The sequence below is a fragment of the Stegodyphus dumicola genome, chromosome 10, assembly GCF_044657685.1.
Source record: "Stegodyphus dumicola isolate Sdum_Otavi_A_Nest chromosome 10, ASM4465768v1".
NCBI lineage: Eukaryota > Metazoa > Arthropoda > Arachnida > Araneae > Eresidae > Stegodyphus > Stegodyphus dumicola.
The window spans coordinates 42,738,813-42,757,075 of NC_140777.1; the positions used below are offsets into that span (position 1 = coordinate 42,738,813).

At 32.4% G+C, this 18,263-nt stretch overlaps 1 non-coding gene across 1 annotated transcript; it reads left to right on the plus strand.

Annotated features, from left to right (window-relative positions):
• Positions 1-1,507: 1,507 nt before the first annotated feature.
• On the plus strand, positions 1,508-1,580 carry TRNAS-UGA (transfer RNA serine (anticodon UGA)). Its single transcript has one exon. It is a non-coding gene; the product is annotated as a tRNA-Ser (tRNA).
• The last annotated feature ends 16,683 nt before the right edge of the window (positions 1,581-18,263 follow it).

An 18,263-nucleotide genomic window follows, 5' to 3' on the forward strand; every position in this document is an offset into this window, starting at 1 on the left:
TGCGTAACAAAATGAGAAAAAAAAAGATCGTTTTCTTCAGTTTATGTAACGTGTTGTCCTTCGAGTCCGCAGAACAAGACTAAAATATTGCACTAGACTAGTGCATTGCCTTCATCTTATTGCGCAGCGTGTACGAAAGAAAAGCGACAGCAAAAACTTTATCGGGATAATGCATTCTTCCATTTTTTCAATCGAATTCAAGCATTCTTGGCCAAATATACATCTCTTCCCATTCGTTTTGTTCCCACTTTATAGTTCCATCTACATTTTGGCTATTTTCGAAATTCAAAATAGTACCACTGAAAGGGATTAGATTTCTATCGCGAGAAGGTAGTGTGGGGAACCCGAGGGTTCAAATGTAATCCATTTCGTAAGAGGCCTTCCAGAAAGGCATCGATTATGGCTGTTCCTCTGCGATAAATGTGTGCCCCTTTAAAAAGTCTGTTTTGAAGAAGATGGTGATTGCTGGTAAATAAGTAATTTTATTTTTTTCCGGGAAAAGATCCAATGAACATTTTGGAAAAAAATCTTGTAATTTTACTTCCTGAGCAATCTGCAGGAAATTAACGTGCAAAATGTCTAGTATGATCCAAACAATGTCAGCATCTATTCCGTGCATCCATAATTTATTTCTTTCTACGTAATCGCAATTTTACTTCAATTGCAATATTCCAGTAGTACTTTATTTCGTTGAACATAGCCTGCTAGAAAAATCTGAGCGAATATTATTCATTAAATCGTTTGTATGTGGTTAATATAATCCTAAATGAAGATCAGCAATCGCAACATATAATTAAACATAATAATAATAATTGATCTCAGAGATATTGGTTTAACACTCTGGAAGATCTCTACGCGTTTAGACTAAACGTCAATATTGTTCAAGGCAGTGACGTAGCTAGAGCTTTTGCAGCCCGAGCTAGTCTCTGATTTTACCGCCCCTCTTGACATACAAACAAATGACTAAAAAAAAATATCAAAGTTGTCTCCGTTTTCGATAGGTGATGACAAATGGCATGTTGGCGAACTCGAGTCATCGCACTGTAAAACGACAGAACTCAATCCGATTTCTGAAGTCTCAAGTAGCAGAATGAAATCGCATTCGATTAAGTTTTAAAAACATTTAAATCTCTCCCACATGTCACTGACTGGAGCTAGAAGCTTAATATGATTATTTGTATATCATAGTTGTACTTAGAGTGTCACTCTCCAATCTGTATGCCATAGATGGTGTCATCATTGTCATAGATGGTGCAATTCGTGGTGTAGCGGTCAGCACGCTCGACGCGAGTTCGAGAGGACCGTGGTTCGAATCCCGGCGAGGGCATTGCTCATTTTTCACTTCTTCTGCTTCGAAATAACCTAATAACTCTACAGTGGCGCCCGAACTAAAAGGTGGTGAAGGATGATTCTTCAGCACTAGGATTTGGCGATTGGGTCCCCGAGAAACTTCAGTCTCCCTTTAAAAGAGAGAGTATATAAGGTATTTTTCCCACCTTCTTAGTATGCCTTCGTGGTGTAGTGGTCAGCACGCTCGACGTGAATTCGAGAGGTCCGTGGTTCGAGTCCCGGCGAGGGCATTCCTAAGTTTTCATATCTCCTGCTTCGAAATAACCTAATAACTCTACAAATGGACTTCTTAATCTCCACATTTTAATTGCTTCATCATTGTTTTCTCATAACCTAAATAAAATTTCATTATGATCAAATGAGATTTTCTGGGTGCATTTAAGTGTTTTGACTAAAGGGGTAATTTAAAAGATTACTGTGTTTTTATATTTTCATTTTCATGACAATCTAGTCAAAATTTTCTCTTATTTTAAATTATATTAAGGGCTTTTGAAGTCTGAATATTACAAATTTATTCCATCAAAAGCATATTTTCTTCTGAAAAAAAAAAAAAAAAAAAAAAAAAAAATCCTACTTCGTAAAGTTATTAAGCTTCATTGCTTTCTTTCTCGTGTGCAACATAACGTGTAATTTTACTGAAATTTTAAACTAATAATAACAATGCACTTTTATGCCTGCATTACTTTCAGACTGCGGAATCTTTTTCTCGAAGTTTAAAACAACCCATCTTGAAAACAGGATGAAGCGAAAAGTAACCGCAATCATTTCTAAAATAGAGAATTCTGATCGAGAACTTAACGAGGCAGAGATGATTATCTTTTGTGGATATCTGCCCTGCGTAAAGCGTGAAAAATTCGAAATTAATCATTTCACCCTCATAATAACACAAAATTTTAATCTTCATCTTCGTAATTTGCTAGTGAAATTGCGAGGAAAAAAAACGTAAACTTGTGAGAGAATATTTTGTCATTACTGTAGCGCCCTTTCTTTTCTTTTTTACTTTTGCACTCAATTTTTCTGTCATTATTTTATTCTCAAATAACAGTTCACTGAAAAACGGTCATTATTTACTTTTCGAGAGGAGAACGTTTCGCAAGAAAGTACGGGAAAAAAATCTCTTTCTCTTTTACTCTTTAGGTTGTTCCTTGTTTTCAAGTAATTGGTACTTCTAAAAGAAACAAGAAGGCTGTTTATTGGGGAAAATATTTCAGAATTCAAAGAACACAGCCCAGCTGTTGGAACGCTATTATCAATACCTTTTACTTTCAGTTAATAATATTTCCACTATGTTCTATGATTTCTTTTGCTTTTTCTCGGTCTGTGTAAGAAAGAATTGATTATTATTATTATTTTTTCATCCAGAGAGCAAAAACCAACTCTTTTCATCAAGAAATTTGAAAGAGTTAGAAAAACGAAAGCCCAAATTTCGCGTTCGATCTTTATCGGTTGTTCTATGATGTATCTTCTTGTCGCAATCAACGAATTCCGATATTCTTTTTATTATTATATTTTAAAATTTTTCTTCTCCGGGATTTGGCAACGAGTGCATCAGCTCCGGGAGACGAAGAGTTTTTGATGAATTATTACCATAATTCTAAATCCCCTTCTTTTAGGTTTCTGAATAGAACCTCTGCCTATGGATCTATCATTAATTCAAGAAAGTTGCCCCAGGCACTAAGATGAAACTTTTTAATATTTTTTCCCCTTTCCTTTTTTCTTACCAATGCATTTGGGGATCTTTCATACTTCATTTTATTTCTCGTTTGTAGAATTTTTAATTTTTTTTGTCGGTTAATGTTACAAAACGACGCATTTATTGAATACAGATGAATGTGATAGAGATGCGAGAAAGTAAGTATGATTTGGTTTTCACATTCATGCCAGGAGAAAATTGAGTTAAGTTATAGATGTATGCATTACTTGTGTTATATAAGTGTTAAAAGGTATCTAGAGTCTTTTGCTTGCATATTTTCTACGGAGTTATTTTATAAGGATGTGCTTTTGAAGTACATTTTGACATCTGTAAAAACTTTTTGCTCTAAACCAAAAATTTCTTTAACTTATTACACAAAAGCAGACTAGCAAAGAGGTTCTGTAGTAAAGAAGAATATTCTATGTGTAAAAGGAAAGACGGAGGAATTAAATTTGTGTTTCAGACTCTTGCATAATCATTTTTTGTGAGAAATCTGAAAACTAAATCCTTTTATTTGCCTCTGCAATATAAAATTACTGTTTTTGTACATGTAATTTTAATGGTATGGTTCTTGGAAACAGGAAAATATGTTCAAAAGCAGGCAAGAGAAATTCTATACATTCATGTTAAAAATTATTTTATGCTTAATAATATCTCAAAAATATCGTATAACAGTAAACCATTTATTTGGAGGAAAAGCTAATAATAAGAATGCTTATTTTAATTTTTTAGTCAACTTCCATCAGTATATTTTAAATATATAATTTAGAGTATTACGTCATCTAATTATATTACAAGCATTTCGGGTGAATTGTATTATTCCACAAATTTCGCTCCATGGAGATCTGATTTCACTGCAAATTGATTGTTGCTGTGTTTACTGTGTATTATGGCTCTGAAACGTAACACTCATCTTAGAAGGACAACAGTCGAAGATGGGAGGAAAGGAAAATATCTGAATGTTTGTATACAGACTCCAATTCACGTATGGAAGTAATTTAAAAATATTGGAATTTTATATTAAGAACTAGAAAAGAGCAAAAAATAATGGCAGTTTCTTCAGAAGGTTGATTACTTATAGTGACTAATGGCAACAAACAGTCCACCGCCTGGTAACTACCCGAGTTTTTCAGATGCCACTGGAAACTTTTCATTAAACTCCGTATAAACTTCGTACAAATGATTTCATGAGAAAAGCCTTGACATGAAAATTTAATGATTTTTGTCCTTTTGACCCCCTTAAAAAATGATTGCGTCTAATTAGGATAGAGAACATAACAACTGGAATCAATAATACACTAGTGTCTTTACAGACGAGTCGAAATTGGGTTTAAACATTTATAACTCTGTGTATATAAAATGAATCAACCAAGGGCGTACTAATTCTCTTCTCAGGGACGGTTTAGGAGCGCCGTAGCACCCGCTGTTGTCGAGGGCCCCAAGATTGAGAGAGAGCCTCCACCATGCATAAATATTATTAAAATTAGGTTAAACTTCTCACTGAAACAATACTTTTGTACTTTACATTTTTGAAATCTTACATACACCGAAATTACAGTTTAACAATTAAAAAATAACGTCGGAAATATTACAATAGAATCGACGTTGCACCATTGGTTTCAGACCAAATGATTTGAACTTCACATTCAGACTCCTTGCTTTAGATGCAATAGAACGACTTTCCTAATCGCCACTCAAGTGGAAGATCCCCCAAAGTCCAATGGATGTTAACCGCAGGAACAGAATCAAAGAGCGGAACAAGTTATCCATACGCACTAAGCGCAATGGTAAATATCTGATTTCTTTAGTTTGTTCATGGATGTAGCATTTCTACATTTTTCTGCTTTTGACATAAACGTTTTCCCTTTTTTCTGTTTATAATAATTTACTTTTAGAGAAGAAAGAGTATGAGAAGTAGAGTTTTTCAAATTTATTTTTAATTGAGTTTTATTTTATTTGACAGCAGAGATTTATTGTTTCAGATTGGCGGTAAGAGATATTAATTTTGTTTAAGAAAATAATATAAATATTTAGACCACTATTATAATATTTCTGTCATTATTGAACGTAAAATAATATAAACAAGAAATGAGGAAAATAATTCATGACAAAATTAAGATCTTATGTAAAGCGATAAACTATTTCTGAGAATTTTTATGATATTTTCATTTTTAGAACTTTAAAATGCTAAGATAATTTTAAATTATTACAGATTGTAATCTAATGTTTTCAGATTGTTAAGTGTATTATTATTATTTTTGTTTCTGTCGTCATCATTTTCTGTATGAAAGACCGAGGCTTTGATCGCCTTAAAAACATAATTCGTGTACAAACTTTATTTTATTTCTACATTAATTAATGGCGATATTCTTTACATGTTTGTAGATATATCCCAATTGATTTATTACCATCAGTTGCTATTTTTCGTTCATTTTGCATTATAAAATATTTTAAACTAATTACTTAAGTAAAAATTCATGTTTCTTTTGTTGCATTTTGGAAATTAATAATCGTGAAAAGGATCCATAAAATAAAGCTATTCTAATTTGTAATTGCATAACACATAACGTAAAAAACCCATATTTTTCACTGATATGCAATCAGCAATATCGAGATACATGCCATATAAAAATAAAATTAAAATTACAGAAATTCGTAAGAAGAAGAAAGTAATTTAGGACATCAGTGTAATACATTACAAATTAAAAGATATAGAAACACCTAAAAATAATAATAATGAGAATTTTTTTAAAAAAAAAAGAAAGAAGAAAATACGATGAAATTTTCATACATGATTAAAATATTAATCAAAAACAGTCGTAAAGAAAACTATGCAATTATAAACATTTCATCGTTTTTAATTAACAATTCGTCAAATATGCTGGAAGAACTTGATCTTCGAGCCAATTTTGCATGCATGCCTTATTTTTCTTTAATTAAATATAGCTATGCAAGTGAAAAGCAAATTATGAAATAAATTCTTTTGTTAGAATCTGTTTAGAAACTATTTGGAACAGTACTCCAATTCATAATATTTAACCTCTTATTAGAAATATTTAGTTTCTGTTCCCTTTTATTGAAAAATATTTTGCTGTTGCTAAAAAGACAAATGTATAATTGAAGCTTTTGAGTATTCCTGAATTTTGTCATATGGCTCTTAGGTGTTTGCTGCAGCGTTTCAGAAACATCGTTCGCGTTCAAAAACATAAGAAAATAATCTCCAACTGTCGCAAAATAATTTTCAAGGATGTTTTACGACCTTTATTGCTAGCGGTCGCTTTGACAACAGGAAGGAAAACATGCTTTGTAGTAAAATCTGGAAGTGATTGTTTCCTCGGGTAATACACACGTTAAACGTTTGGAAAGTGTACTTGGAAGCAGAGGTGAGACACAGAGAGTTCTCGGAGGTTCGTGTGAGCCATTTGCAAAGTTTGTCTTTTATTTGAAAGTCCTTGTTTTTTGATTTTGTTTGTAAACCTATTCTGAGAAAAATGCTTGTTTTGCAAGTCATGATAAACTTTGAGCTGATATAATTTTTTTGTTCATGCCAACAAAGTTATAAAGCTTACATAAGTTTGAAATTATGCTTTAAGTTTTTGTACGAAATTCTGCTGTGATATACCTGTTGTATTCTTTTACTTAATGCAATAGGTATTATGCACTTCGTTTCTTCTTTGGGCTTGCCTTGGAATAATATTAACGGCTACTGCGAAGCATAGAAAAGTTCTCTAATTTCCCCAGATTCCTTATTCCCCTCTGTGGGCTAACGGTGATACAAGTTACGATCGTAAATGAAGGAAATATTCGTAGGACATTGAAGTGACTATTTTAAAGTAGCAAAATATATGTAAAGACTGACGATATGCTATTTAGATTTAAAAATTAGGATCAATTTAAAGAGATCTGATTTTTTTCTAAAATCTTTCTGGTATTCTTTTTCCAAATATTTAACTAAAAATTTATATTTTAAATTCCTCATGCATTTGTATCTAATTTCTGATTATGAAGTTCTGTGCTGAGGTGTTATTTCACATCTAGCAAAATTTCATTCGATTTCACAGAACAAGTTTATGTGAATCTCTTTTTCTTTTGGTTACTGTGGAGTCACGTATTATTTCTTTGGGTCTTAAAGTAGTTTAGGACATCAGTGTAATTTAAAGAACAAAGATAAATGCAACACTATAATATGAAAATAAAAAAACGTAATTGTTAAATATCATATTTAATGGAAAAGATTTTTGAAATTACAGTTGCAAAGATACGAAATGCTAAAGAAATAAAGTTAAATAAAAACGGTTATAGGCAAGAAAATTGAAAGAAGATCTGGTGGGAAAGATTAGTAGAAATAAAATTAAAACAAGCTAGGAAAGTTGTTTTTTCTAATTTAGTTTTTCTACGTAATTAATAAAAAGTATATAATAGGTCTTACACATTTTAAGAGAGAACGAAATGGGTTGCTGCAACGGGTTTCATATGTTGCATTAAGCAAATTAATTTTACTAGTAAATACAATGAAAAATTAGCTCGAAATTCTGATACAATAAATCAAAAATCAACTGGATATGATGCTTTTTGTATGATAGCAAGATAGCAATTTAATTTAAGAGTACATGATAAGGTTAAAGAATTCAATAACAAAAGGGAAATAAGAAAGATCAGGTCGCATACATGAACCTGAAATGATGTCGATACTAATGTAAAAAATCTAGGGAAAAGTTAAGTGTTTTCTCGAAACATTCGTTAATTCTTAACTACCTGGAAATTTTCTTTCTTTTACCTGAGACAGAACAGAGCAATGACTATAGAACAGACTGTTGACAGAAAGAGGAACGCGGTACACAATTTCTTAGGGTGTGTGTGAAAAATCTATGAAAGTTTCATCATTATTTCAGTCAAACTCTATTTTATGCAATTTATTCCGCCTGTTTTCTTTAAATTCTCTGAAGAGTGCATTTTTTACTGTGCAAAGAATTTGAGTATTGCAATCTCTGAATTCCGGTTATCCTTGCATACCCACGCATTAATTAATATAAATATTAAGGAGTTCAGTGTATAGTGGGAAAAATTAAGAAGTTTCTTTTGAAATTAGCTGATTTTTATTAGCGACAGGTGACGTGGGGAAACATTTTGCTTTAGGATTTTATGCTCACTCTGTTGTGGATGTTTTTTAAATTTAGAAACAGCATCTGAAGAATAACTTTTGGTAATTATAGCGTAATTTGTGTTTTTCATGCGGTGTTATCCTAAATATATTTGGTTATGTGGGTGGTAAACAAAACTCTTTGAAAAAACCATCTTCTTCGTGACATTTCTTTCTGTGGACGGATTTCGAAATATAACTCGTCTATACCCACAAGAAAAAACATCATACAGTCAACTTGTCTCATAAAAAACGATTCTGAGACGAAAAATATACAACATCCAAGAAAAGGTTTTATTGCTAACTGAAATGAAATCGAAGTAGCAGTCTGTTGAAATGAAATTTGCGGTTAAAGGAAGAATAACCCCAAAACTAGTCTAAAGCATAAATTACATAGCGATGCTAAACAGATAATGCCTGTAGTTTGTCTCAATTAAAAAGAAAAATGCTCTATGTCTGTAGGGATTTATTTAATTCACTTAGTAGTTATTTTATGTTTAACCTGCTTTCCTATCGCTCTTGCTTTGAACTCACACTTTCTTGTAAGAATGCAAATTGATTAGTGGGCGTGTATTCAAATGAGACAAAAAGAAGTTATTACTTAAGGAAAGGTTTTGGAAGGTGAAATCAGAGTGCGTTCTGCCTTCCTGCAGGCCACGTTGCTAACCTTGCTTTTCTAGCGATTAGAATTCTGTGGCGTTGAGGTAGTCTTGTTTACTTTGAGTCAGGGCCAGCCTGAGAGACAGTTAACCCGTGAAACCTTTAGATTATACTTAACTTCATTATTTTTATGTTATTCATTACTTTTTGAGTTAAGCAAAAAGTGTTGGCTTTGGTAAGCACGAGTTGGTGTCGTCTTTGAAACCTGATTTGAGTTAATAAAGGGTCTTTTACACCCTTCTCTTGACTTTATAGTGCTTAAAGACTTAGTGAATATTCATTAAATAGCCTTTTAACGTCGAGCTCAGTTTATCAGAGTCAAGCACATAAGAATGTTATCTGAAATAAAATTCCCGATAAATATGGAAAAAAAAAATCTGAGCGCTTTTAAAGGTTACCCAGAAGAGCTCTTTTGAAGTTTAATACGATTTACAAGTGCAGATTATTAAGAGAGATGGCCCAAATGGAATAGCGAAATATTTTATAGGATACTAGACGAACATACCTTTAGACTAATATAAGAACATTATATACCTTTTGCATATTCAGAAAGAGAAAGAATATATAACATCGTTCTATAAAATTGTTGAATGTTTTTAATTTGATATATCATGAATTAAATGCATTTTTATTTCAATCAATCAGATTAAAAATAAAAATAACAATAGCAACATCTTTAAGAACTACACCTATCGCTTTTAAATAATTTAATTTGTTAATCAATTACAGATTCATTCTGAAAAATAAATATAGGCATTTTGCCGATTTGAATCGTTCAATTGAATCTGTTGAAAAGAAGGGTTCTGTAGGAGTTAAAAAATATCAGTAAGAATAGCTGCAATCGGAACATATTTTACAAAATTTGGACATTCTTTGTGCGATTAAATAGCTCATGCTAAGGTTTAGGTTGGATTTTTGTATTATGAAGTTTCGCAATAAAATACTTCTGTTAGAGCAGAATTATTATATCAAACTTTTCTTCTTAATGAACTTTTGCAATAAAAAATGTTTTCGGATACCCTACGCTAATTTCAGAAATAATTTTATTTCAGAGAAAAGTTTTAGCGTTATTAGAATATTGCAAAGTGTACGAGAGTTACCTGACTCGTACACTTTGCAATATTCAATGATATATATGGGCTTGGCAATAATATATATGGGCTTGGCTTAGATTACTTGAGCGCACGAGGACTATCAGCCAAGGCAAAATATGCCTTCGTGAAAGACGTTCTAAGTGAAACTGGAATGTATTCTCATTACATATGGGAAAAATCACAGAAACTTACCATCCAGCTAATCCGTTCGCCGGTGTGTAAACGCAGGACGTACTATCAACATTCAACGATCTAAACAACTCGGCCACTAGTCATGCGTTTTGGTATGTTTTGGTTAAATTTTGATTAAGGCAGAGCACTCGAGGGCTATCTGTTTAATGGGAAGGAATGCCGTCCTGGAGACCTGTCTAAGGGAAACTGGCTCCTATATACCGTTATACATGAGGAAAACCACGACAACTGCCATGCAACCAGCCCTGTCGTCCCCCGGGCCAGCTACCAGTGTTCAGCGACTTCACCGCTCGATCGCTGGTGGGCTTCCACTGGGGTAGAGAAAGTGAAAGGTAAATGAACAATCGAATTTTTGGGATTTTTAAATGCTAAACAGAAAAATATGGTTTGATCCGCAAATATTAAAATGAAGGCAGTTTATTTATCAGTTGGCGATGTATTTATTTATTCATTGGCATGTATTTATTTGCCATACTTTAGCAATGTATTGTAAATATTAGGAGGAAGTAGTAAATGCATTTATTTCTTTACACGTTTATATCGTAATCAAATGATTCATACTTTCTCAACTATGCATTAGAATTCATAAGTTTTCATTTATTATTTTTAAGTTTTGTTTAAAATTTTTGACTTTTGTTTCAATGCTGAGGGAGAAAAAAATTCCTTCAATAGAAAATTTTTATTATCTTTATTTTTCAGTTTTTACACTTAGTCTATTCCGGGCGGCAGTAAAACTATTTTCTTAGTATTATTATGTTTTCAACAATAACTTTTGCTCTTATAGTTTTCTTTAAAATTTTTATTTCTTTTTTAATGAGGTGCTTATTTTAGAATAAACTCTTTCGGAATTATTTTAAGATTAAATAATTTATTATTTGCTAAAAAATGCATACTGAAACTTAAAAAATAAATAATGGTTTTCGTCACAGCTGCGATGAACTTTTCTTTTTAAACTCTGGATTCATCGTCGTTCAAAGTCCGAAAGCAAATATGTTAAGGACAGATCCAATCTGAGCATAATACAAAATTTGGCATTCAATTCAAGATTTCCGTGTAGTCAAAAAAATATGCGCAACTAATATCCCGAATTACCGTCGAGGAGAGTTTTTCTTCTAGAACCATTAAAATTAATTAAAGCTTTTCGAATGCTGACACTTTTTTCTTTGTCCATGTGATTTGCCCAACCTACATCGAACGGAATTCTACAAATTTTTCCCTTTCTCTGCAAATGGAAAGCCGAACAAAGAGATTACGAACTTCAGAAACGATCCATTTTGAGTGGAAGAAAAAGCTGTATGAGCAATAATATTTTTCTCTCAGAGGGTTGGGGGGGGGGAGGGGGAATAATCGATCGAATTTGAAGCAGCGGAAAAAATTGAGAATAGAAGTGGCGCAATGTCAAATATGTTGCTTTTAAAGGAAAAGGTCATAGAATACATGTTAGGAACAAGTGACTTACGTTTTTCTGCTCTTTTGTTTCTTCTCATCATTGACTTAATGTTAGGAGAAGCTTTTCTTTTATAAATGTCTCCTTTTGATTTATTTTACCGAGAGTATTTGATAATAAAAGGGGTCTATACTCTACAAAAAGAAAGAAAAAAAAACTAATGAACTGTTTTGTCTGATTCCATTTGTCCTATTAAGAGAACGTCCGATTAAGACGAAATAAAATCTAGATGTAGTTACTGCATGGCTGACTGAGTAGTATGTTCCATTTCCTATTAAATTTTTATAATAGTTATTAAAGAATTGAATCTGGAACTAAATTATAATCTGTTCCTTTTTTTTGGGGAGGGGAGTCAAAATCTGTCTACTTCTTTTTCAAATTTAAAGTTACAATTGAACTACCCACCTCTTTAAATGACCATCAAAATTGCAATACCACGGAGCTTACAAACAAACGAATATTTCCAAGGTACATACATAGATCCTGTAAGAACATGTCAGTAATAAACAGCGTAATAAACATATAAATCATGTGTGCCAGTAACGTCTAGTAGAAGAAATATGAGAAGAAAAAACTGATAAGCGCTGTTAAATTTTGGAATTGTGTTGGCATACAGTTTTGTGTTATTTCTCAATAAAAGCTATACCAGGCATATGGGTAGGCTTTTGATTTAAAGAGGGAAAATTATGGCATATCGAAACTGCGGATTATCCTTCAGAAAATGAGTGTTCATCTGGACGGTAGGCCACCACAATAATATGAATACAGAATATACGTAAAGAGATGAAACTCATGGATCAAAATGGTGAAATAAAAAAAAAGAATCGGATATGAAATAATATTTGAGGCATAAAAATAACTGCAAAAACTTCACCTGTACTAACATGTTCTAAATTCTCTAGGCTTAAGTTTGGCTATAAATGGAAAAAAAAAGTTGAAAGTGTTATGAATTGCTGTAAAATATAATTCTAATAGGCTGACTCCTAATCACTCCGAAGTTTCGAAAATTTTTTAGTTTAATAACTATAACAAATATAACCCAAAACGCGCATAGCAGTGAAAAAGAATCTCTTCAAGTTTGCGTTCGTAATAAGTCTTATCACGTATCTGTAAAATTAGCAACTTGGACAATTTTTCTTGTGAAGCAAACTTTTGCAGGTTTTAGCGCTATCAGACATGTTATGGTTGTAAGGTTTAACTTAATTTTTCTAAGAGTTAATTTTTAGTTAAAAGTTACTTTCCTATCTTCCTGAATTTCAGCTTACAACTTCCGGCCAGAACGTATCTTCAGAATCGCAGTTGAATGCAAATGAGGAGAAGAAGTATTTAACTGTGAAGTTCTACTGACTTCGTTAGAGAGCCAGAGATTCTGATTAGCCGTGCGTTTGCCTTTTGGCGATACTCTCTCAGAAACTATTACCTAAAATCCCCAGTCGCCCTTAAAAAGGGGAGGTATTTCTCTCGCTTTCCTGGCGTGCCTTCGTGGTGGAAATCAATCGAAGACAGCCAAAGAGCATCTCTCCGAATTAAAATCCACTTTAATTTTGTGAACCAACTTCAAAACAGGATTAGTAGCTGACATGTCTTTTCCGAAACCAGTCTGCTCTTCTGCTAGAATCTCGTTTCACTCGAGGTGAAACCTTAGTCTTGCAGTTATCATTCTTTCAGTCGTCTTGACTATAATAGAAGTCAGTGAGAGTGGCTGGTACGATTCTATATCGTCAGGTGGTTTTCCTAGCTTTAGAATTGAAATGACCTTTGGCTTCAGCCACTTAGTTGGGAGATTGTTTTGCATTCCAGAAAGTATTATAATTTATTAAAAAGAAATTTCTAGCAGATTGCCCCAAAAGTGTCATAAATTCTGGAAATATATTAACTGGTCCTGGTTGTTTAACGTTTTGAATGTCTTTAATAGCCTTATTCAATTCCTCCGTTGAGAAATTTTCTGTTAAAAGTTTTGTCTAAGTTCACTATCCTTGATTTAGTACTTCTTTCGTGTTTTTGGCATTTCTTTTCCTGCCTCTTTTGCTCTGAGTGAGTAAAGTTCAAGGAGTTTTTGAAAATTTTAGCAATCTGTCTTGAATCGCTGACATCTATTAAAAATTAACAGAAATAAAACTGTTGTAATGATTAGCAACGAAATAATATTTGTTGTGCGAAGCTTTGCATTAGTGTATTTTTAGATTTATTCCTTAAAGACAAAGTAACGCAAATGATGCGTATGACGTTCACTTGAAAATGAACCAGCCGGGAAATACTTCGCCGGAAAAAGGATTTACAAAAAATCTGTAAGAAATTTTCTCCTTCATTTCAACATGCCTTCGTAATACAATCGGAAACACAACTGACTACCTACGGAGTTGTCTGGTGCTCCAATTCCGGAGAGGGAATTCATGAATTTCCACGTTTCCTTCTTTGAGAAGCTTAATAACTCCACAAGTGGCGCTTGAACTAAAATGTGGTGAACGATTATTCGACACCACCTGTATTTTGCGATTCCTCACAAGTTGTCCTTTAAGTGGGCCAGAGAGTAAAGAACTTTTCCTTCTTTACAACGTGCTTTCGCTTTGTAATTAGAAGCAGATTTGGGTAATAGGCGGGAGGTCCAGAGTTCTAATAAGGGAAAGTTGCTGTTGGCTGAATCAAGTTTTAGCTCTTTCTGTTCACTGTCCGATAAATACCTAATCATTCTTCAAATTCATGTGGTAAAACGATAGTCTGGGAAGCGGTGTATGGGGAAATAAATAATATTATTAATATAGTATATTGTAAGAAAAGAAATATGGCAAACAATGCATGCAAAACAATGATCGTTACGGGAACGATAGATTGAGTTTCTTTTGTATTCACAAGCTTCTGAAGCGTATTAAGAAAGAGAATAACTCTGAGTAGTATATTAAAGTGAATACGAGAACGCCGAACTCAAATTCCAGACAATAGATTGGTTGCATGTTTCGCGCTTTTTCTCATGTGTAATGTGAATAAGCTTCCTTAGAAATCTCCCACAAAGGCATTCCTCCCTTAGGCAACTAGCCCTCCTCTATTTTATCACAAACTATATAAATCTAATTCTAATCCTTGGAAAATCAAAGAGAATCGTGTGACATTTTAAAAGTATTTTTCGGCATTTTGACTAACTTCAGATGGATGCTATAAAAATATGAAAACTAATCGCACTGCACTAAATAAAAAGTTTTAGAACTTTATGAATAGGTGTATATTATCATTCCCATGGATATGACTATGTAAAAGTGTAGATTATCGAGAATTCTGATCGAAGTTTTAAAAAATAAAATGATGTGCAACGAAATGAATAGAAGGTGAATTGATGATATTATTATAAATAAAAGTATAGGTGCTAATTGCATGTAGTAAAGTAACACTAAAATAGTATTATTAATTTTTTTCTCTATACAAGAAGGAAACATTATGTATAAGTTTTCATAGAATTTGATCAATAAAATTTCTTATATCAATTAGTTTACTATATTTTCCAACCGACTATATTTTGAAATCTTTTATTATATTTTCCAATACTGTGCTCCACAAAATAAAATTTTAACCATTCGTTGTATGTAATTATAGTAATAAACAATTTAAAGGAAAATTAGAATGTTATATGGAAGTTTGTCAAAATGGTTATAGACACACTGGAACTTATTTGAGATCAGACGCTTCGAAAATATTTTTTCAGTATGATATGAGGATTTATGAACGGATTACGAATTAATTTAACTTTAACGCCAAGCTTATATTTAAAGAAGAACAAAAAACCCCAAACAAACGCACCCAGTTTTATAATAAATACAAAGTTTCATATCAAAGTGAAAAATGGTATACCTTTATTATACCATTCTGCACGTATAAATTTTAACTTCAACTCTAGAAAAAGGAAATTTTTCACGCTGCTGAGGATAACAAAACTAAGAGTTTCTTTTTATAGTATTTGGATAAAATTTTATTTCAGAATTCAAATATAGAGAATTTTTTACCTGAGAAAATAATAATTTATTTGCTTCACATTTGGAAAATGCACTGAACATTTAACTTCGCTTGATTTGATAAAGTTTTGTGAATTTGTTTTAAAATTTCCAACGAATTTGTTTGAAGAATTTATCTAACAGATAAATTTCACATAATTCGATTTGGGAGATGTTGTTATTACGCTCATTATCATTTCCTTATTCCTAAAATCAATAAAACATATTCGCTTCTAGGTAAAGGAAAATATTTGAGTTTTATGTATAATTCTCAAGATTAAATATCTTAGATTTCATTTCAATGATTTTTGCCGAATGTAATTTAAATATCGTGTAAGTTTTCAAGGGTTCAGTAAATAAATTATGTAGTATCTCATAGGAAGGAAAGAGAAGAGATAATTTTAAAATCTGATGTATCAAAGAAAACTTTATATACAGCATTTCTTTTCCTTTCTTTTTACCCTCTAAACACTACTTTCAAATATTATATTGCGCTCAGTTATCTCAAAATAGTTGTGCAGTCTAGCAGAAAAGTCGAAAGGAACTGCTGAAACCGTTGTAGTGCTGCATAAAAAATGTTTCTACATTACTTCCTTTTTTTTTTGACTGCAAGGGGCAAGTCAAAGTATTATCGGTTTTATGTAAATCCAAGCATCGGATTTCGATGCTCCGACGTGCTGAGTTCTATGCTAAAGAGAAGCAGGAGCGCTAAGCTTGTTTTCCTGACATTTCTGCAGAGGAATATAAGATACGAGTGTCCGGAGGCTTGGGACATAAATCACTGATTGGTCTAGGAGGCTCAAATGGGAATTTTTGCGCATTGAAGAAAGAGGAGTTGAATCTCATATTCCAGCCCTGAACATATGACAATTTGATGTGTGAGTTAAAAAAATACGAGAACTCTGTAAACGTTGCAGTGAAGATCAAGGTCTTTTGATGTGCGGTTTTCAGAACAATTGCACAGAATAGTAATTTTGAATCACAGATTGATGCATTCGATCGAGGAAAGAAAACATAAGGTTTCCTGAATCTTACATTCCTGATGTTACCTAATGCATTTCACGAAGGAACGAGGGCATCACGTCTGGTGTTATGTCGCAAACACGAGCATCGGATTGCAAACAATATGTTCTAGTTTATCTGATAGCAAAAGCATAAAACCTACAAATTTATAGCTCTTTAAAATTTAAAAAACCTGACAAATGTCAAGTCATCTGTTCAGTTTAGTTGTCATTTCATGTATTAACAGGTATACATTTACATCTATGAATGAAGCCTAGAAATTTAGACAAGTACGTCTTTATTTCCCTTCCGAATTGTAGATGAGTAATATTAGAAATTAGAAGAAAACTGATAAATTTTAGTAAATCGTTATTAGCCCAAAGTGTCGGTAGGCCAGAAGGGCTATTTGTCTCAAAACGGCAATTTCTGGCGTTTCACTATAAACGGCGAATCACTTTTTAAAACGTTGCCACCCAATTTTATCGCTCTTTATTATACTTAAAGAAATTAAAGAATGAAGAATCTGCATGACTGTAGGTATGTTTCTCGCACTGTGAAAAAACAGCAGTACCTAGAGCAATCAAATTTTGATTAACGTAACCCTCCACCCGAACATGGGCGCCTGGAAGCCTGAATTTTTGAATTTAGATTTGTTTTTGTTGCGTATTTCATATTTTGTAAAACTTTAAATAATTTCTGATCATAAATTGAAAGATTTCTAAGCGAGTAATGGCAACATTTTATGGGAGGGGGAGGTGGGAAAACATTTTTATCTCCGCGCCAGACTGTTTATCGGAAATTCTAAAGATATGCTGTTTTCAAATATTTCGTGATATTACTGTTGAATTGAATTTGGTTTGAATTGAATAGTGATTTAAATGCGAAGGACATGATATTTAATAAATAAAGGTAACACAAAAAAATAAAGAAAAGTCCCTTTGGGCGTAATATAAAATAAAGTTTTAAGATTTTTTTAAATATCCCCCCCTCGGGGCTTTCGAGTTGTATTTATTATTTCCTCCCTGTTAATACTACAAATGCGGATATCGAATTATGTTATAGGTGCAACAGATAAGCCTCATCAAAATTTTCGCTTAGTTTTATGCTGATGGAAATAAAATTGCTCAATAGATACCATATGATATTTTTAAAATTATGGTCCAAGATATTTGAAAACTTCCTTCACGTTTGTTAATTGGGACCTATGAAATTAATTAATGTCGGATAGCGGTAAAAACCTATCGCTGGTTAGATATGAAATTTTTCATATTATTTATAGAAAGTTGCTAGTTAGAAAAATTAATAGAGTGTAGGCTTTTAAAATTTTCGTATTCAGGAGAATACTGAAAGGAATTACTCGTACAGCTATATAGCAATCCTTTAATATGCTACTTACGCAAAGTCGCAGTTACGTAAGTTAGCAAACACCGTAAATATTACTGAAAAGAATTAGGAATAAACACTTCGTAAGCACCTTCTTCTTTTCAGGATCTTGTTTTAAACCTGTAAGAAATAACCTGTTGAAAGCTATTATTTCTAGTCGCAGGTAATTCTGTTTCTATTGATTTTAAGTTTGTGCAGCCATCAGATCTACGTATTAATGAAAGCGATTATCTGTCTTTTATTTTGACTATTATACTTTTAGACAAGAAGTTAGTCGCAATAAAAAGTCATCAGTCTTTCATAGTTATGAGATTGTCAAAAA